We start from the raw sequence: 22,399 nt of genomic DNA, 5'->3' as shown, positions 1-22,399 counted from the left end.
AAAATAGTTTTGCTTGAGTTTTGTTTGAAAATGAAATGCAACCATCCTGGTTGTCCAGCTGTGGTAGGAAATGAAACTGCATCTATCATCCGCACAAAAGGAGGCAAAACCTATCTACGACTGTATTCCCCTGAAAGCATGAGTCATGGACCTATTGAGAACAAAATATGGATGTCAGATGGTTAGCCCCTCAGGCTGTCTGGCAACCTGCTTGCTACTCAGAAAGAGGTAACAGCTGCTTCATATAAGACTAATAAGGATGATAGAAAAGCCAACACTGGCATGCACAGTTCCTCACCTGAAGAAAATGGGCAAGACAGGCTTTATTTGAAATGCAGGAAACTACAAAAGCCCAGTAGTGGGATTGGAAGCAAATCCTGGGTAATGCTCATTTATGGAGAATAAGGGAAGATTCAGCTCCTTAGTCTATTTTAATGTTTGTTTGTTTGTTTAAGCTTTAAAGCCTTTTCAGAAAAAATAAGTCTTTAATGCTGTCTTACAGTGTCTGAGTTACATTAATGTTCTTACACTGGGAATTTAAAAATTATTTAAGGAAATTCAGTTACCCACTTTGATAATCTCCCCCTTTCTTTAGGCAGCTGGTTTTAGGACTTGGAAGATGAGCAAGTCACAGGGCAGAAGACCACCAAGGCATTGCAGAAATTTCAGGACCCAAAACTTTCAGTTACAGAAGGGAAAAGGTCAAGAGCTGGACCAAAAGTTGCCTATTACTGACTGAATACAGAGGATGAATGGTTTTATTCTGAGATCCTGAAAGCTGAAGGATTTGGTGGTATATTTAATTTTTTATTTTTTTTTCCTACTCAAAAATAAGGGGGTGGAGGGATTGTTTTTGGAAGAAAATTTCAGTTACTGGGCTAGTCAGAAACACAGCACAGATAAGTAAACCAGGAATAAAATCAACATGTGGCTGATATGTTGGATTATTTTCAAAGGAAGACATAATTGTGGGAACACTTGCAAGATTTCACAAACATGCAGTGATTTATTCACAATTGCATTAAAACACAGGTGAAAAACTTTATATAGGTCTGAGACTGGAAATATACTGAGAAAAAAAAATAGAAATCTTCATTTTTTTCACTATTCAAAATGTTTTTCATAACAACATTTCTAAAGAGCAGAAAGCTTGAAAACTAAATGTTTTATTCCCAGTCAAAAGTAATGTTTTGCTTAAGTGCTTTTTTGTTGTTTAAAAAAAAAATAAACAACAATTTTCATTAACCATCAAGCTAAAATTAGTCTTGGCTTGACCTCAAAAGGTGCTTTTTTGTTGTTGTTGTTGTTCTTTGTTTTTTTTCAGAACTTTTCAGGATAGAAAAAGAAAAAAAAAAATCCTTTATTCATGCAGCTGTAGCAAGGCAAGGGACAGCTGGGTAGCTGATGGGAGGAAACATGATGAAGTCTTTCTCAAGAGATGCTGCAGCTGATGTACTTCAAGGTCTATTATGCCATAGCTGTTTTCTTTGTCCTTCCCTATAAAACAAAAGAATACATGTATGCTTCTTTTGTTTCTTTTTGTTCCTCCTGCAAACTATCCATATATCCATATGCTAAACGCAGGGATGTGGTAGCAGACCTTGGGCTCTACTGTTGTAAACCAGATGTCATGGACCAACTGTGACAGAAGCCTTCACATGTATTTAGATACAGCTTTAAGTAGAAACTGATGTTTATACAAAGTATAAACAGTTCAAAAGACTGAAATAACATGAAGAAATCCCAGATGATCTTTAAAACAGCTGGACATTTCACACTCCTTCAGAAACCCAGATATTAACAGGGCAACTGGTAGAACAGTACCTCTGTTCAGGTTCTAGTAGGATATCCAGAAAAGTTTTTTTTGATTTATGTAATAAATGGCCTTGAAATAGAAATCAGGTCCAAAATATGCAATTGAATCCAGATAAAAAGGCTGAGCCTGTCATTTTCCTATCTATGACTTTACTTGCTTTCTATTATGAGTTTCAGCTCTCCCAGTAAAATTCAAATCAGCATAAAGAGTGCTTTCACACCTGGGATGAGGCATCTAGAAATAGAAGTTTTAACATTCAAGTAGTCTACTGCAGGCTTCCTCCCTGATCTCTGGGGACTCAAAACTTTCCTTCTTCAGTTTCTAGCCTTTAAGGCAGACACAGTATTGTATTTTTAAGGCAGACACAGTATTTTTTCTATCCTTTTCCTGCTTGCCTACTTGGGAAGTTGCTTGCAGCAGACATTATTGCAGAAGTTTTCACACCAGCCACTCCAGAGTGTTTGTTATCTGCCTCTAAAAAATGTAACTGCAAATGCCTTGTTCAGGTCCAAACCAGGGCATATGATCCTCATAAATGTGTGCATTTGAGTGCTTAAATAAAAACAAGCCTCTAAATTTTTGACAGTTCACCCACAGATGACAGAATATGTAGAAATGGTTAAAACAAATTTATAGATTCAGGTTATAAAAAGATATTCAGTGAAACCGTGTCAAAACCTCACGGAAATAGGGGAGTTTCTTAAATGTCAGAAATTATTTAAATGCTAATGAATGTCTGATTCACATATAAATTAACAAGATAATTTAGGAAATAAAAATGACCTCCCTCCTCCATGCCCTATTGATTAAGTGCGTGTAACACCTCACTGAATAGGGTACCACCCACTTTTTCGATCAGGCTTTTTGTTCATTATGAGTATTCTAACACATCTTACAATTGTCAATATGTATGTTTCAAATATGCAAGTGCAGCAATGGCTGAAGGGCATGCTTGTTATCTATTCGGGTAATGAACAGAGTTATAACTGCAGTTGTTTGATTAGATTCTGAAAGAAAATCCAGATCAACATCCAAGTGATATGACACACACTTCTTTTTATAAAAGGTTTTCAACACCTCTCTGCATTGGTTAAATGGAGAGGTGAAAAAAAATCTGACAAATGATACCAATAGCACAAAAGTAAAAATGTCACGCCTGATTTAAAATATCTGTAAAATATTGTGCACATTAAAACTTTTTTTTTAGGTACATTCATGTTTATGTGTGGCCTGGTTATCATACTTGAGGGTATTTTTTCCATACTTCCTGTCCCTAGGATAGACAGAGGAACTCTCCTGCAGGTTTTGCGGAATAAAAGAGTCATCCAGAAGTCAGTTCCAAAAGTGTTATTGCAAATGGCTCTTCAAATACTAGACCTTCCAGCCTCCAAAACTCCAGGTATATTTGAAAACAACCTTTCTTTGAATCTAGCAAAAGGCTTGAATTCATGTATTGTTCAACGGTGAAGTCATTTTCTCAAGGCCATTTTGGTGTGGGCATGTCTTTCCAGTTCAAACCTACCTAGCTTGTAGGTTATACTGCATGTGAGCTGCTTTGGAGGGAGAAAACACAGCTCCACAGGGCCCTCCAGCTCTGCAGCAGTTTGATTTTATTGATGAAGACGGAAGACCTGAGGTACAGCTCCACATCTGAACATTACCATCCTGCAGGCTGTCAGACCCGTGTTTCTCTGCAGTAAAATATGCAGCACATACATTTTCTCAGATTGTTGAGAAACACTTTTCTTTTGGATGGATCTGAGTGGGGATTCCTGATAGTAACCCCAACAACAGACGTTGATGGTTCCCCCCTTCCCTTTCAGAGACACACATTGCATGATTGCATGGGCCTTTTAGCAGTTCCGAAGTTGAACCCTCATCTTACACTGAAGTGCTTTTACCCTGCTGGGGAGCTGAATTGCACCACAAACACTCTCTTACTGCCCTTCCTCAAAGAAAAAAAGTGGAGAAAATAGGATGCAAGAAGCTCAAGGGTTGAAATAAAAACAAGGAGATCACTCACCAGTTACCCTCATGGGCAAAACAGATTCAGTGTAGGGAGAGGGAGATTTATATAATTTATTGCCTATCACTAGCAGACTACAGCAGTGAGAAACTAAAAACAAACTAAGAACACCTTCCCGTCAACCTGCTTCTCCCTCCTCTGCCTAAGGAGCACAGGGGGCTCCTTAGGGAATGGGGGGGCCGGGGGGGGGGCTGTGGTCAGTCCCAAACACTTCATCTCCACCATTCCACGGTCACTCCCTGTCCCTGCTCCACATGGGGTCCCTCCCACGGAACGCTGTCCTTCCCGAACTGAGCCTGCAGGGGCTGCCCACAGGCAGCAGCTCTTCAGGAACTGCTCCCACATGGCTCTGTACCACGGGGTCCATCCCCCGGGAGCAAACTGCTTCAGCACGGGTTTCCCACGGGTTGCAGCTCCCCCCAGACCCCCTGCTCCTGCGTGGGCTCCTCTCCACGGGCTGCAGCTCCGGCCCGGGGCCTGCTCCTGTGGGGGCTCTCCATGGGCCGCAGCCTCCTCCAGGCCACAGCCACCTGCTCCACCGGGGGCTCCTCCACCCTTGGGGGGGCTGCAGCGTGGAGATCTGCTCCATGTGGGACCCATGGGTGCAGGGGGACAGCCTGCTCCACCAGGGGCCTCTCCACAGGCCACAGGGGAACTGCTGCTGCCTGCCTGGAGTACCTCCTGTCCACCTGCAAAGACCTTGGTGTCTGCAAGGCACTTTCTCACTCCTCACTCTCCCAGCTGCTGTTGTGCAGCATTTTTTTCACTTTATTATTTTTTCTTTTTCCTAAAGACACAACCAGTGTTGCTTACTGGCTTGGCTCTGGCCAGTGACGGGTCCCTTTTGGAGCCATGTGGAGCTGGCTCTGATGTGACATGGGGCAGCTGCTGAGCTCTGCTCACAGAGGGCACCCCTACAGCCCCACTGCTACCAAACCCTTGTCACATGCACACAACATGCACACAAAAGACAACATTTACCATTCCTGCCAGTAAACAAGTTAAAAATGATGAAATCAGAAAGATTAAACACACTGATTCTAAGCACTTAAACATTTGGTATAAGATAGGTGCAGTTATATTATACTAGAAGTTTAGTAGATCATGTGTACTGTTAGTTACAATGGTAATTTAAGTGCATAAAACACAGCATCGCAGGCCATAACTGAAAGAACCGATGCACAAAAAAAAAAAAAAAAAAAAAAAAAAAAAAAAAAAAAAAAAAAAAAAAAAAGTACTAGTTATTGCCACATTTGTAGTTGTAGTAAAGTTTCCAGTCCTTATAAAATTTATTATGGGTAGCTCTGAATATAAATAAATAAATAAATAAGGAGATAAATATTTATCAAAAATTGCAGCTTCAGGGAGGCTAAATAGCAATAGATACTTTCACCGAATTTTTGAACACCTTCAGCCCTGACATGCAAATTTAAATTTACAATTTTTACAAATTTTCAAACACTTCCTTTTTAAGATTTGCAAAATTAAACCCTTTACAACCCGATTCCATTTCCATGGTTAATTTTATACTTTGAAATCAAACAAAAGATAAGGTGTTAGCATTTTCTTGTTGGGGTTTGAAATGCCCTATTTCTGTAAAGAAAAATATTTTTATTTCAGTTAGGTGAAATCAAAATATTTCCACATGTTTTTAAGCTGAGCTAGTGGATCAAAACTAGGTTATCTAAACTGTTTCACAATTAAATTTGGGATTTGACTGACAGACTCTTTCCTCTCTAAACTTCCTCTATAGATAAAAATGAGGCAGGTGTTTCAGTTGCTTAATTAATCCTTGCAGCTTTGATTCCTCTCTATTGTGAGGGTACAGTTTCCAGCATCAGGATGCTAATATATATGTTCTGATGCAACCTGCAGTCTTCTATACAAAAGACAGGTTGTTTAATGCTAGCTCAGTGAAGGAAAGAGACTCATCAAGGATACTGCAGGACAAGCAGTTCTGATGACTGCTTTAGAGTAATTCTAATTCAGAGCAATCCCAGGTAATATCATAAGGAGCCAAACTTTTCAATACAAATCAAATTCTTCAGAAATGTGTGACCAGCCAAAATGAAGAGTTCTTGCTCGTTCCAAGGGAAAGTCAGAAAATAAGTGGTTTTCTACAGCTTTCATTTCAGATGTGTTCTTCTAAAGAACAGGATTGATGGGATTATTAAAACAAACATTGGTCAAAAGCTTTTCTATGTCCTCTGAAAGTGAATTAATGCTAAGAGCATCCTCATCTCTAGAGCCAAAATCTTCATTTCTGGCATTCCATCCTGCAAAAGGCAATGAACGCAGAATACAGAAAACCCTTGAATATCATCAGTTATGAATTTCCATCCAACAAAAGAACACTTTGACCACTGTATCAGACAGCTGGCATATGATTCCTAAAATATTAGTATAGAGTAATACACCATATATAAGAGTTATAGCAGTTAAGTATCAGTGAAGAATGAAGTTGCTTTTCAGTGTTAAGTATATACAGATCTGTCTGGATGTGTTCTTCCCATCGTAGGTTCTGTAATCTTATCTATTCAAATATCCTCTGAAATTATATGACAGTGACAGCAGTCAGAAATACAAAAGCAAATTTTTAGAAATGGGGAACGATTAACAGATTTTTTTTCTTTACCCTCCTTATTTCTTCTGTAGTTTTATGTTTATTTAAAGATTAATTCTCATAAACAAAAACTTTTTTTTTCTCCTCCTTTTGCAAAAGGAGTCCGTGCTTCTGAATGATAAAAAAGTACAAAGAACTTGCTTTTTTATTTCTGAAAGCCAAACATCTGAATCTTGGCAATAATTAATGCATGAAAGTGCATATACCACAAAAGATCATTATCATCAAATCTAACGTGAGTGAACATATGGTGGTAGGATAAATCAACACTGAAGTAGTATAAATAACAACGCCAAGTCATTAGGTAAATAGGGAGGAAAGAAAGATAACATTGCATGAAATAACTGATGACAGGATAGCATTTGTGAAGAGAGTTTATGCTTAATGATGTTTCCCTTTTCTATGGGGCAACTAGGGGTAACATATGATGTCAGTGATCTGGATATAATTTGGGTGCATTTTTCTAATTAAGTAAAATGGCCTTCAAAGCAGTGGTGAGGAGATCACAAAAGTTGCTCTTTCTTTAGATTCAGACTGGAGTCATAGCTCTGTGCTCAGAGTCCAGAACTAACCAAGACATGGAGAAGGTTAATGTGTTGTTCTTCTCATTCCCCTAGCATCCCCTTTCCACTGTCTACATTCAAGCAAATGGCCCACAGGACTGCAGAAAAAGAGACAGCTTGTTAAACCATGGCTGTACTCTCTCAAGACATGTAAGACCATAAAGTCATAATAGCATGCTACAGACTGATATTATAATTGACAGAGCTGCCCTAACACAAACGCATTGCTTTAGGATTATGGACATGTTGAATTTGGGGGAATTCAGGAGCAGGGTGATACACTGCTGAAGTCTAAGATGACATTACAGTGAAAGGATCCTGAAACATTAGCATATATCAAACACTTTGGATAGTAACCCTCTTGAATTTTAATTTGGCACATGGTCAACTATGACTGCCAGCTCTGAGAGGGAGGAGGGGGAAGGATTGATATCAGTGGAAAGGGTGCTGCTTAGAATTGTTTCTTTGGAGACAGAAATAGCATGAAGCTGATGGAGGCAGCTCCAGGGAGAAATAACATTCCCTAGTGAAATCTAACAGAAATAGCCTGTACAGTACTTTTACCATGTCACAGAGTGAATGGTGACAGTGCACAGAGGGTATTTCTGTGCAGAAAATTACCAAGAAGCAGTAGGAACAGGACATGTTACAAGATCAGCATGACAAAGTGAGCAATTAGGCTTTCATGAAACGGAGGACAGAATTTTTCTGCACCCTGTCATCAGCTCTCAGGGCTAAGGGTGATGCATATGACCTTACACAGGATGATCACAACAGGCCATCCTGGGTCAGGACCTACTGAGTTGCTTCCTTCAGTGCAGGTGATGGAGTTCATTCCAAGTGTAGCTACTCTGAGGCATTAAACAAATAAAATACAGTATGCATTCAAATGACATTATTAAGGTTACAAAGGTTACAGAGTCAAGCATTCAAAAGCTACCTCTGCAACCTTAATTCAGTCCCCATTGTGTGTTTTCTCCATCTTCACATGACTCTCCCTCATCCTTCTACACCATACATGCCTTATAGCAAATTGTGTTCACATCATCGAAAGAGTGAAACAAGGGCTTTTGGACAGTTAGGTACACTGTATGGAAGATCTCATGCAGGAACTATTTGTTTACCATTTATTTTATGTTCATGATTTAATATGGGGTCCCTGGGTGTATTTACTGCCAACTGCTCAGATTGAAACCCTGTCTTTTTGACTGAGTCTAATGCAACATTAATGTAGATGTCTTAATGAGGTAGCCATGTTACAAGTGTATTCTGTCTCTGGCAATAGAGAGAGTAACTCCTGCTACATGGAGACAGAAGTGATAACCTGCCATTCACCTTTGAACGTAGAGAATCTCTTCTTTAAAGACACAAACAGGGGAAAAATTGCCTGACCTCCAACTAAAATAATCCAAAATCCATTGAGAACATAAGCCTCGCTACTGAGCAGGTCCTACTAAAATGAGCACAGGTATCCTGCAGTCAAACTGTATTTTTGCCATGACTAGCATCATTATATAAGTTGTCTTACATTTGCTGCTATCAGGAAGCTCTATTAAAAGCCAGTAAACAAGCTAGAAATTATCTGGTGATAATTTCACTTCATCCTCTGGGAAGGGCCTGGTCATCAGATCAGGTTCTCTCTAGTATCTGTGTTAACAAACTTCTGTTATTAAACCTTTGCTATCACAATCAGTGTTCGAATGGGAATCCTCTTAGCAAAAGCCAAAAGTGCTGATGAAAGTAGCAATAAATGTCATAAAATCAGCATTGTATCAATATTTTCATGGGTTCCTCATTGTGGGCTGCTTTTTTGGGGGCTTTATGTCTCGGGTTTTATACCAGTTACATTTTTCTGATGTTCTTGGGCCAAATCTCGTATCTGACAAACTTTGCTGGGGTAGAACTGTGGCTGAATGGACACTGCTGAGCTATTATGCCATGCCACTTTCTGTGTTTAGAAATAAGTTCAGTCACTGTGGTAACCAAGCAGCCTTAAGTCATGTTTAGCCCATTAATCCTCTTAAGTGTTGGCTGAGAATAACTTACAGGCAGAAATATTTTGTTACAATAATTTTGTAACTAAACAAAAACAAACCCTCCTCCCTTCCCCCAAACAATTGCAAAACCCAAAAGGCAAAAGAGGGGACATGTTAATGGTTATATATCAAACCTTTTTTTCAAGAGGCTTTGCTAATGGGATACCTGTCTAAACCACCTATTCTTCTGGTTTGTACCAGCATGGCATCATCATTCTGGAAGAACAGAGGTTTGAAATTTAGATCTTAGGAACTTAGTTTTTATTGAGAGGAATTTTGACTTCCTCCAGTCTATAACTAAGGGATTTAGGAATTATGCACTCATTTTCTTAGGATTGTGAAAGCAGATAACTGACATTGTTATTAACAATAAATGTATAGTTAAACATGTGAAAATGTAAATACAGCTCTCTGCAGTGATTATAATGAGTTTTTACTTGCAGCTATCAACCTTCTTCTTTTCTACCATTTTAAAAACTGTAATATATAACAGATGTCTATATTATGATACATTATTTATGGACCAGCACCTATCAGCTTTACATGGTGACCATTAAGATAGATGTTTTACAAATACAGAAAAATAAAAAGCAGCCCTGTTAATAAAATAATAATAATAAAAAGTATCTAATTGAAAGAGAGCGACAACTATTCCAACCCTTTTTTCATGAAACAAATAGCATTTTATAACTATAGTCTTTCCTACTGTATCCCTGTTAAATAATATGATAGGATGCTTGTTATCAGTATCATATTATCCTATGATTGCTAGGCATCACAATAAAATGTCATAATAAAATTTCAAAAACAATAGAGTTTTTTACCATTGTAAAGTTAACATATAACAGCTTATAAAATAAGCTCCAAAACTGATGAATGTTGTATGGGATTCTCACAAAATAAAATGCATTTTGCTTATGAGAAAACATATATCTACGATTATTTCTTTCCAAATTTTACCCAGTTTTATTCTTTAGTTTTCCCTTGAGCAAGTGACTCAAGCTGTCAAAAAAATGAATTTAGAAGCAAATAAGGAAAATAAAGCAGAAAGAAAATAAATAATAAAATTAAAAAAAAAAAAAAAAAAGAGAGACAGCAATGAAGAAAGACAAAGCAATGAAGAAAAGCAAAGTATTAGCCACCCATCTGCCTTTGCAGCATTGCAGGCATGCAAATCACAGACTATATTTCATTCCTTCGTGGTCATCTTTCCTATTTTGGCCCTGAGCTTGGCAAGAAATACAGTTACATTTCTGAACTTTCTCCTTTATTCCTGCAAAGTGAGCCAAACATTACCAACTCTGGGAGCTGGATGCAGGGCAGGGTCAGAGGTGAGCCCTGCATGGCTCATTTCCTGCCCACAGGCAGCCCCAGCCAGGCCAATGCAAGGACATCACATGCACTGTTCTTATAGGTGCCCTGCCCTGAAGACTTTCCATCATAAAAATATATATATATTAAAAAAAAAAAAAAAAAAAGGTATTGCCTGAAAAATAACATTTTTTAGGCAGCACAACATATTTAAAAAACTGTTATCTTGTTGCATTTTTACCCCTCTTTATTTTTCCTTTCACTGCAGGATCTTGAGTTTATTGAGCTTGTTCTTCTGCCTACAGAAGGCTAAGGTATCTCCTTTTCTAATTCTGCCATACATCACTGTGAAAGATCACTCAAGGGGAAGAGGTTAGTGAATATTTTGAGGATTCACTGGCTGACAGAGAAACAATTAGATAGGGTCGAACTGAAAAACGCTCAAGCTATGTTTTCAAATTAAGATTTTTTTAACTGTTCCAAATAAATAATATATATATATATATATATATATATGTATATATATTAATTTGGTCATTGCATAAGTCTGCAATTAAATCATTTTAATTTTATTTCAGCTGCTATAAAAATAGCATATGTGACTTTACACTGGAGTATTGAAATTAAAAGTTACACATTCAGAAATCTACTGATCCTTTTTTTTTTTTTTCAGCAAAAATTCCAAAACACTTAGAGAATGCAATCCAATTGTGATAACTGCTTCAGTATTGCATTTACATTTGTCAGCAGTGTTAACATTTTAAATATAAAATCAAATGCATGTTTAACTTACGGTTTTATTTATGTGGAACATTTTGAAGTAAAAGGATTTTGTACTTACCTGGAACAAAAGAAGATATGAAAACTCTTTGAATGGAAATGTCCAAGTCCCACTGCTCTCCTCACAGAAGACCGCGCACTGGCAGTGCTCATAATGAACAGTATGTATCTTGTGATGTATTTATTTAACTTTGGTAAGCAGTGTAAGCATGTAATTACTCTCTGACCATCTAATCCCTCTGAAGAACAGATAATTTGTCATCTTTATCTGGGTTTGAATAACTTAATGTATTATTTTTAAAATGAAACAGAGATCATGTCTAATATTAGTAATTTTAACTTTCTGACTTCAGTCTCAAAGAAAAACAAAATTTGTAACTGAATCTTAGTGACCTATGCTTATGCAGTCCAGAAGCTGAGTTTGGTGGAGCAGGCTGTCCCCCTGCACCCATGGGTCCCACATGGAGCAGATCTCCACGCTGCAGCCCCCCCAGGGGTGGAGGAGCCCCCGGTGGAGCAGGTGGCTGTGGCCTGGAGGAGGCTGCGGCCCATGGAGAGCCCCCACAGGAGCAGGCCCCGGGCCGGAGCTGCAGCCCGTGGAGAGGAGCCCACGCAGGAGCAGGGGGTCTGGGGGGAGCTGCAACCCGTGGGAAACCCGTGCTGAAGCAGTTTGCTCCCGGGGGATGGACCCCGTGGTACAGAGCCATGTGGGAGCAGTTCCTGAAGAGCTGCTGCCTGTGGGCAGCCCCTGCAGGCTCAGTTCGGGAAGGACAGCGTTCCGTGGGAGGGACCCCATGTGGAGCAGGGACAGGGAGTGACCGTGGAATGGTGGAGATGAAGTGTTTGGGACTGACCGCAGCTCCCATTCTCCTGTGCTCCTTAGGCAGAGGGGGGGAAGATGTTTTTCGTTTGCTTTCAGGTTCTCACTGCTCTAGTCTGATAGGCAATAAATTACATTAATCTCCCTATGCTGAGTTTGTTTTGCCCATGAATGTAACTCTGCTGAGTGATGTCCCTATCCTTATCTCAACCCTTGAGCTCTTTGCATCGTTCTTTGCATCGCTCTTTTCTCCCCCCCCTTTTATTATTATTATTATTATTATTATTATTATTATTATTATTATTATTATTATTATTATTATTATTATTAAGGAGGGGGAGAGAGAGAGTGGTGTGCTAGAGTTTAACTGTCCGTCATGGTGAAACCACCACAATGATTTGCTAGACAAAATCAGGATAGAAGTGCTAACTAACATTCTAGAGGATTTTGTCCTGTCTAGGGTCAGTAGAAAATAAAGAAACAAACAAATAATAATAATAATAATAATACACCCATATTTTCTTTGGCTTTTCTGCACTCCTGGTAAGTATATCAGTTTGAGAAGGTGGTGGACAAAAGCTTTATCTATTTCTAAGCAAGTATCAGAAAATACCAAGAGTAAATGAAGTTTTGGTTGTTCCATATTTGCTCTAAGGGGGTCAAAGGACATCTGGGTTTTGGTGGCTGCATATGGGCTGACACTTAACCAAGCAGAGTGAAACATCTCAGAGCATTTCTGGCAGATAATAAAAATGAATAATAAATCAGTGATACAATTACTTAATAGGGGTAGCAGAGAAAAAGAATCTAAAACATGTTTGGTTGTATCAATCCAATAAGTTATACAATTGTCCTATGTAAATTTTATGACCATGACAGAGCCTGCAAGAGACTTGCTTTTGCTAGCACTGAGCAAGAAATGATATTTGATCTGCTTTGGTGCAAAGCAGTGCTAAAAAAGAAAAAGAGAAGGAAAAAAAAGTAAATGAACGAGATCAAGAAAGCTAACAATATGATACAGAACATGAAGAAAGGTATATAAAGAAGATGAAGAAAACACAGAGGGTGAACTAGCGTAATGAAAAAGGTCACCAACACTGGAATGTAGACTGGTAACAGCAAATGTGAAGTCTCTATTAAAAGAGAAATTATACTTAATTTCCACTGACTGGAAAGGCCTAGCAATGTAACGTGTTAGTGAAGAATAGTGTTATTCATGTTAGGGGAAATATGTACTCACAGTGGAGATAAAAATGAATTGAGAAAATGATTTGGGCAAAGGGGCAATTGCACTGCTGGTTTTATTTCATTAGCTGGAAAGACACTTTCTCTTTTTTACCCTCATAGACTTTCACTGCTCCATGGTCTCTTCAAACCTATTCCTGACTAATCTGTTCATGCCAGCATTATTCATTAGTTGAAATGGTTCTTCTCTCTTTTACATTTTCAGAGGGCAGCACTTAGGGTAGCCATGCCTTATTGGCCCTCAGCTTGTAAGAGCAATTTACTAATCACAGGAAACCTGAGTCCTTGCTCCAGTTTGAATTTTTCTTTACTCTTTCTCACATTATTCTTCTGGACAGATTGTCCAATTTCAAGGTGACCAGGTTCACACTATGCTGGGGGATGAACTGGCTGAACAGCAGAGCTCAAAGGGTGACAGTGACTGTGGCTACATCTGTCTGGCAGTTGGTCACTGGTGGTGTTCCACAGGGCTCAGTTCTAGTGCCAGTCCTGTTAAATATTTTTTAAAATGATCTGGATGCAGGATTGGAGTGCATCCTTAAAAAGTTCACTGATGATACTAGGTGCTGTTGACCCTCTGGAAGGATGAGAGGCCTTGCAGAGGGATCTAGATAGATTGGAGCATTGGGCAATCATCAACAGTGTGAAGTTCAGCAAAGGTAAACACTGGGTTCTGCACCTGGGATGGAGTAATGCTGAACACAGGAACAGACTGGGAGATGAGTGGCTGGAGAGCAGCTCAGCAGAAAGGGATCTGGGCGTGCTGGTGACAGCAGCCTCAGCATGAGCCAGAAGCATGCCAAGAGGCCAAATGGCGTTTTGGGGTGTGTTAAACACAGCATAGGCAGGTGGGCAAAAGAGAAGATTCTGTCAGTGTATTTAGTGTTGGTGTGACCGCACCTTGAATACTGTGGGCGGTTCTAGGCTCCCTAAAGGATAATAAGGTAATTGAGTCCAGAGGAGGGCAACGAAGCTCGTAGAAGGGACAGAAGGCATGTCCTATGAAGAGAGGTTGAGGACACTTAAGTTGTCCAGTTGGAGGGAAAAGGAGGCTGAGAGGTGACCTCATTGCTCTCCACAACTTCCTGAGGAGGCAAAATGGAGAGGGAGGTACTGGTCTCTTCTGATGATAGGATGTGTGGAAATGGTACCATGCTGTGAAGATGAGATTCAGATTGGATTATTAGGAAAATTTTCTTTCCCGTGAGGGTTGTGAAACACTGAAACAGGCTTCCTAACAAGGTGGTTGATATTCCATGTCTGTCAGTGTTCAAAAAGCATTTCAATAATACCCTTAATAACATATTTTAACTTTTGTTTAACTCTGAAGTGGTCAGGTAGTTGGACTTGGTGATCTTTGTATGCCCCTTCCAACAGAGATTTCTATTCTATTCTATTCTTTTCTATTCTATTCTATTCTATTCTATTCTATTCTATTCTATTCTATTCTATTCTATTCTATTCTATTCTATTCTATTCTATTCTATTCTATTCTATTCTATTCTATTCTATTCTATTCTATTCAACATGGTTGGCCAGAAGTATATTCCATAGTCAGGATGGGGTTCCTTGTCTTCATGGTAACATGAAGAAACAGGGCTCAAGCTCCTGATTTTTCACACTGTGAACTCTGACTGAATTCAAGTGCTTTTTAGAAATAATATAAAGAAGCACAACCAGAATACAAGGTTATATTTGATTATTCGGCATCTATTTAACGTTAATGACTCATAGTCATCCAGTAATCAGATAATATGTCTAGCATATTTTTTTTCATTGTATTCCTTAACTTCATTCCTTCTGTCATACTCTATTGCTGCCATCATCAGAGTCATCTTTTTCATCCTCTATGATGGTTGACCTTCCCCCATACTGACAAATCCTTTGTGTCATCAGCCAATTTTAACAGGAAAATCATGAGCCAAGATTACTAATTAAAACAGTATATGGAGCAAGTCTCTAATCTAATAATTAAGGTAATTGTCTAACCAACATTTTACCTCAACATTTCACTTTTTCCCTTTGAAGTCTATTCTTTATCCACTTTAAAGTGCTTGTAGTAATCCCTGACTTCTCTATCTTAGCTAATAATTTTCCTTGAGGAGTTGTATTAGGTGCTTTGTTAAAGTCCAGATAGATTAGATGCATTTCATTTCCCTTGTCCAAAAAATCAAAGAAAAATATCAGCTTAATCCAGTATGATCAAGTCATTCGCAAATCCATGTTGTATTTTATCACATTTTTCCTATACCTTTAATTACTTTCACACTCTCTTCTGAAGCATTTTGTAAAACTGAGGTCAGAAACATGAAATAGTTTGTTTAGATTTAAAGGCTATGTCATAGCTATAATGACACAGTCAAAGAAAGGTATGACATCTTTTTCCTTAACCTAACTGTATAATGCCTCTGCTTCTCTTGAGATCAAACTTCAAGTTCTTAATTTCATAGAGTCTTAGAATGGTTTGTGTTGGAAAGGACCTTAAAGATCATCCAGTTTCAACCCCCCTGCCATAGGCAGGGATACCACCCAGAAGACCAGGTTGTCCAAAGCCCCATCCAGCCTGGCCTTGAACACGTCCAGGGATGGGGCATCCACAGCTTCCCTGGATAGTCTGTGCCAGGGCCGCACCACCCTCTGAGTGAAAAATGTTCCTAACTTCTAATCTAAATCTTCCCTCCCTTAGTTTAAAACAATTTTTCCCTTTTCCTATCATTATCTGCCATAATAAAAAATGTTCTCCATCTTTTTTATGTCTCCTTTAAGTACTGAAAGACTGCAATAAGGTCTCCCCAGAACCTTCTCTTCTGCAGGCTGAGCAGCCCCATCTCTCTCAGCCTTTCTTCATAGGACTCCAAGCAGTACCTCACAAGGGCAGAGCAGAGGAGGACAGTCACTTCCCTCGACCTGCTGGTCATACCTCTTTTGATGCAGCTTAGGATGCAGTTGATTTTCTGGGCTGCGAGCACACACTGCTAGCTCATGACAAACTTTTCATCCACCAGCACCCCAAGTCCTCTCTGCAGAGCTGTTCTCAATGAATTCTTCTCCCAGTCTGTACCCCTATCTGGGATTGTCCTGACTCAGATGCAGCACCTTACACTTGGCCTTCTTGAACCAAGTGGTTCACATCGGCACATTTCTCCAGCCTGTCCAGGTCTGTTTGGATGGCATCCCTTTCTTCTGTTGTATTGACTGCACCACTCAGCTTGCTGTTGTCTGCAAACTTGCTGAGGGTGCACTCAATCCCACTGACTATGTCATTAATAAAGATATTAAACAGTACTGGTTCTAAGACGGACCCCTGAAGGACACCACTCATCACCAGCCTCCACCTGGACATGGAGTCACTGACCAAAACTCTGTGTGTGTGGCCTTCAATCCAGTTCCTTATCCACTAAATGGTCCACCCTTCAAATCCATATATCTCAGGCAAGGATGTTGTGTGGGGCCATGTCAAAGGCCTTACAGGAGTCCTAGTAGAGGATATTGATCTTGTCAACTGATGCAGTCACTCCGTCATAGAAAGCCACCAGATTGGTCAGGCACAGCTTGCCTTTGGTGAAACTGTGCTGGCTGTCTCAGATCACCTCTTTCTCCTGCACATGCTTTAACATTGCCTCCAGGAGGATCTGTTCAACGATATTTCCAGGCACAGAGGTGAGGCTCACCAGTCTGTAGTTCCCAAGGTCTTCCTTTCTACACTTTTTAAAAATGGGAGTGATGTTTCCCTTTTTTCCAGTCACCTTACTGCCAGGACTTTTCAAGTATAATGTAGAGTGGCTTGGCAATGATGGAGAATGGCTTGGCACTATATATGAGTTTGTACAAAACACAATAGACTCAGCTCCTGTACCTATGGAATTGCACATACTGCAAAAGGCATTAGTAAAGCAATGTCACCATAACCAGTAACTGCAACAAGTCCTGAAATGACGCTAAACAAAGGATTGCACTGTCACAGGATCTCAGTGAAATGACTACATGCCCCATTGATAAAAAGAGGCCAATAGTATTCCCCTCAGTTTGGATGAACCAAAATCTGAAACTTTATAGCCATAGTTTTCAGAGACAAGGCTGAATGTACTGTCTTTGTATGAAATAAAGAACTAGATTTGTTGTTTTATATATATGACATATTTTGCTATCAACAATTTACTGCTGCCAGTTGCTTCATTTAAAATGAAACTCCACTGCTCCACAGTGTTGCGGCCAACACATGCTCGTTTTCACTGTGCAACATTAATCTGGCTTACCCAACTTCTAGTACTCTGCTCCTCAGTACTAATACCATCTCCTATTTAATTTTTACGTGTGAGTTAAAATGATCTATAATGAAAGGAAATTAACCTGTAAAGCTGTTGTACTGGAGGTAGTCTTCAACTGAACAAACTTACCAACACATTACTTTTTCTTTGATATATAAACTCTCTACAATTCCTTTAACAATGCAGAGTTATTAAAATGATAAAATTAATTTAAAAAGGGCTTCTAAAAATTTGTCCTGTTAAGCATCTTTCAGCAAATGAAACAATACTAGAAAACAAGATGAAACATGAAGTAGGTAGATGGTATTATTGTAACACAGGGTAGTGCAATAATGCAATAATAAGCTAGATTTTTTTAATTTTTTTTTTTTTTTTTGCCAGCTTTGGTATTTAAGGGTCATAGTTGAGCCACTGTAGATTGCATAGGAATTAAACTATAACTCAAAAGTTTCTTCATTACCAAGAGTTTTGCAAAGCAATTTTTTAAGTACTGGGGAAGAAGAAAATGCATTGGTTTTCTGAATTTACATATTCTTCTTCCATTCTTTTTAGTTGCTTTCAGAAGGCAGATTTGAAAAATGCAGTGTTTTTTTTTTTCCTACATTTTTAGGTATTTTGTGGGTATTGAAACATTGGAGATTTTTCTAGCTTGAGAAAAAAATAGCTACCAAGCAGATGCACTAGCTATTTCAAAATACTCCCTCCCGCTGCACCAACAGAAAACTGTGCTGCTGATTGCCACTGCTTAATATTGTCTCCCACACATTTTGGAAGCCATGATTTCTTCAGCGAAATACCCAGGACAGTTCACTGAAATGAGGCTTGGCATACAGATTGCTAGCCTGGCTGTAATCACCCCTTGAGTTATAGAGCTTGTAAATCACATATCAAAACATGGTAACACATCAATTAATGTTCTACTGGAAACAAATCAAGGACAAGCCTACAGTGTGACATTCTGCCAGTTTTATTTTGAATAGATGTGGGGGAAAAGCTGAAATGTTTGGTCACGGCCTTTATTTACCCAATCTGTCTTATATACTATTGCATAATGCTATCACAATATTAATATGCAAATTGACACTCAAATAAAAGCCATGCTTTCCTCATTGATTTTGAGCAGAGCTTCTGTTACAAAGAAAAATACTTAGCACTTATATGCCTTTTTCATCCTCAAAACTCTTACAGTGCATTTTAATTAATCCTTTTCCTTTCATTTTTCTGACCCTGCATTAGGTTTTCTGCCTCCTCTACCCGGGTACTCTCAAGGTTATGTCCTCCTTTCAATGTTTTCCTCAGACTTTTCATGTTTTCAGAAATGATCTCCCTCTCATATCTTTTTATGCCTAGAAAGCAGACCTCGGGAGACTGGCCAGAAGAAAAAGGCTAGACAAGGGCAGAAATTGTTTCCAAGGTCAAAATGAAACAAAGGAACTCTATTTCCAGGGAGGAATTAACAGTGATCCCATCTATGAAAAGTGCTCTTTTTTCTCAGCAGGTACCTCAGTGTGCTCTCAGGCAACCTCCAGGGAGGCTGCAAGGTGGGACCTAACGCAAGATTTGGTTCAGCTGGCCTAAAGGTAGTGTGTATGTGCAACCAGTAAAAGGTGCCAGATGAAAAAATAGCAGCGGCTTCTTGTGGAGGGGAACTTTATCTCCTCAAAGAGGATTTCTACTGCAAGGTGTAGCGTGGGAGGCAGAACATGCTTTGGTCCAAAAGGAATTTCCCAGCTCACTGCAAAAATGTTGATCTGTGTTATAAAAGGAAAACTCTCTGTCCAGATTTATCCTCTTTAATATTGAACCCTTTTTTTTTACAGCTTCTATTTTTATATTTCTAATTATTATATTATGACCTGGATTATTAATACTTACCATGTGCTTTAGGTGTCTACCATCCATCTAGATATTGTGATGACAATTATAAATACTGGACTATTAATACATACAAACGGTTGAGGTGCTATGTACCCTTCTGGAGAAGATTAGTCACAAACTGGCTACCATTTCTGACCTACTCAAACTCTGAAAACAGATTTCAACAGCACTTATACAGTGCACAGGACAACTGCATATCTCCTTTGGGAGGTTTTATTTCATTCACTGAACACAGATGGGTGCATATGGAACACTGGGATTCTCTTCGTAGTAAAAAGTCATCTGCATTTAAAAGGAAGAGAATTTGTGTACTCTAGGGAGGTAGAATTGGACATTTGTCTGTCACAGCCATTGATGGAATGCGTACAGCCCACTTTTCACAAGAAAATTTGAGAATTATAGTTTGATAAATTATCACATTATTTACAGGCAAAGTGATAGCAGTTTCCAAAAGTAAAGGGGGTTCTTTTTATGAAAATATGGGTTTTGTCAATAACCATAGTTTCTCTGTATCCTTTTAGTTTTAATTATTTTAAGAACCAACAGTAGAAATGCTAAGATATCTCTGAAAAGCCTTTTGAAAAGGGAATATTTCAAACTGTTATTTCATCATATTGTTTTGAAATATCAAAGTATTTATTTTTTTCACACTATCTTTGAGATGCGATACTTTGCAATTTATCAATAATTGATTTTATTCACACTTTTATATCACAGAATCACACAGAATCACAGAATTTCTAGGTTGGAAGAGACCTCAAGATCATCGAGTCCAACCTCTGACCTAACGCTAACAGTCCCCACTAAACCATATCCCTAAGCTCTTCATCTCGTCTTTTAAAGACTTCCAGGGATGGTGACTCCACCACCTCCCTGGGCAGCCTGTTCCAGTGTCTAACAACCCTTTCGGTAAAGAAGTTCTTCCTAACATCTAACCTAAAACTTCCCTGGCGCAACTTAAGCCCATTCCCCCTCATCCTGTCACCAGGCACGTGGGAGAATAGACCAATCCCTACCTCACTACAGCCTCCTTTAAGGTATCTGTAGAGAGCAATAAGAAGATATAAACTATCACTATCTCTATTTACCAGCAGGTTCTATCTAGACATTTTCAAAATGCTTTTTAACCAACAGCAATTGTTGTCTAAAGACAGAATTTCAAGATGAGGCAAAGATAACAATAGATGCTCAGTATGTTAGCTGATGCTAGTGTTCTTGTAGGTATACTGAATAGTCAATGTAAAAACCTGTGGAGGAATCGTTAAGTGAGGCAGGACATGTGAATGTTGAGCAGTTGGGAGACAATGGGCTGGTGAAGCACCGTACTCAACTCACATGAGCCTTGGCACGTATGCAGCTGGCTGAGAGCCAATCAGGCTCAAGGACACGATGCCCTTGGGCCATCGGGAAAGTCCCTAAGGTGGGACAGGTAGCCAAAAGAAGGAGGACCAGACTGAAAAGCCCGGGAAGTGTTAACCAATCCTGAGCTTAGTTTCTGCAATATGTATGAGTTGATTATGTTCAAACTAGATAAAAGGCGACTGAGCTATCCATTAAAGTTGAAGTTCACTGTTCACTCATATTGATGTGCTGGGTCTTCCTTCCGTCGGCAACAAAAACCTGTATTTCAATTTTGGGGGACACAGTCACTTGGTTAATTTAGAATTCACAAAAGTTATTAACTTTTATGATTAATAGTCTTAATTATTTGGAGCATGCAGACCTATGTCTCTAAAACTTTTAGTTCTAAACCAAGATCAGTGGTAGTGTGCTTGTATCTAGTAAATCAGTGATGCTGGAGACAGACATTGGTACTTGTACTGCATGCACTCTAACTTCACAGGACTTTCTAGACTGCACCAAAAAGTCTAGAATTAAACTTCAAAGGATCAAGTCCAAGCAGAATGCTAACTTGACTGATTATTTAAATTAATTGGTATCATCTGAAAATTTCCACATTCCACTTTGTTATTACTTTTTGTTTATCTTGCACTGCTTTGGATTTGGGGATTTATTTAAATTTTTGGTCAGATCGCCTTTGTCCTCCTTCTCCTTTTAGAATAAAGCTACTCAACTCGCTTCCCCTATCACCTTCTTTAAATTCTCATAGTTACTATGGAAACACCTATTAAACTGGGAGTGGCAGTAATTAGTAACATCTGCAAGTGCAGTATGAACTCTACAATATAATTAATCCCAGCATTAGGAGTGGATTGTACAGTGCTGCCCTTTTTGCTTTGCATGGAGCCACAGACTCTACAGAGCCAATTATAACACAGGAGCTTAACATTGCCATACTGATATATTATGGCTTGTAAAATACTGTGGGCAATAGAAGGGGTATCAATCCACATAAATAACCGACATCATTATTTCTTAGTTTAATGAGGTATGATTCTGGAAAGAATTAGATTTGCAGGGATATTAAGGGCACTTACAAGAATTTTACTTTACATTTTCAGACAACATAAAATAAACTCACTACTAAAATGACAGCAGAAGCTTGAAATGTAACTTTTAAATCAATGCCTTAATTTTAGTTGTAGACTGGGGTTGATTAGATGTGCAAGTTTACCTACAGTGTCTTTTATCTTTTGCCTTTTCACTTTAAAAGCTGAATTGGATTTTTTAAGAACTGCCAATTAAAGATTGTTAATAAATCATTAAAAAGGATGAGAGAACCTGTCTGCTCTCAGGCTTATTAATATTATAAATATTTATTTATTATTTTATTATTTCTTAAGGGTACTTGGCATAACATCTCCAATCTATCCCACCAGCTTCTCTCATTAGAAATTATGTGTGCTTACGTAGTACAAGTGGTGCAAGTTTACCTTAAATTGGTCTTGCAATTGGTGTTGTGTGTGGCAGATGCTGTATTATCAGACTGAAGTACATTGCATTGGAAACAGCAGTAAATGAGTCCTGCCCTCACTCTGAGCACAAGTAGTGAGTCTTGTGCTCCTAAACCCATGACAACATGGTCTCCATTATCTGAGCCATAATCTAATCTCTATTTAGTGATAAAGCATA

At 38.9% G+C, this 22,399-nt stretch overlaps 1 long non-coding RNA gene across 1 annotated transcript; it reads left to right on the top strand.

Annotated features, from left to right (window-relative positions):
* The first annotated feature begins 285 nt into the window (after positions 1-285).
* On the top strand, positions 286-1,954 carry LOC137850326 (uncharacterized). The gene is made up of 3 exons (XR_011092478.1): positions 286-381; positions 596-793; positions 1,325-1,954. It is a non-coding gene; the product is annotated as an uncharacterized lncRNA (long non-coding RNA).
* The last annotated feature ends 20,445 nt before the right edge of the window (positions 1,955-22,399 follow it).

This window comes from Anas acuta, chromosome 1, assembly GCF_963932015.1.
Source record: "Anas acuta chromosome 1, bAnaAcu1.1, whole genome shotgun sequence".
In the NCBI taxonomy this organism is placed as follows: Eukaryota; Metazoa; Chordata; class Aves; order Anseriformes; family Anatidae; genus Anas; species Anas acuta.
This window is presented reverse-complemented; position numbering and strand designations above follow the sequence as displayed.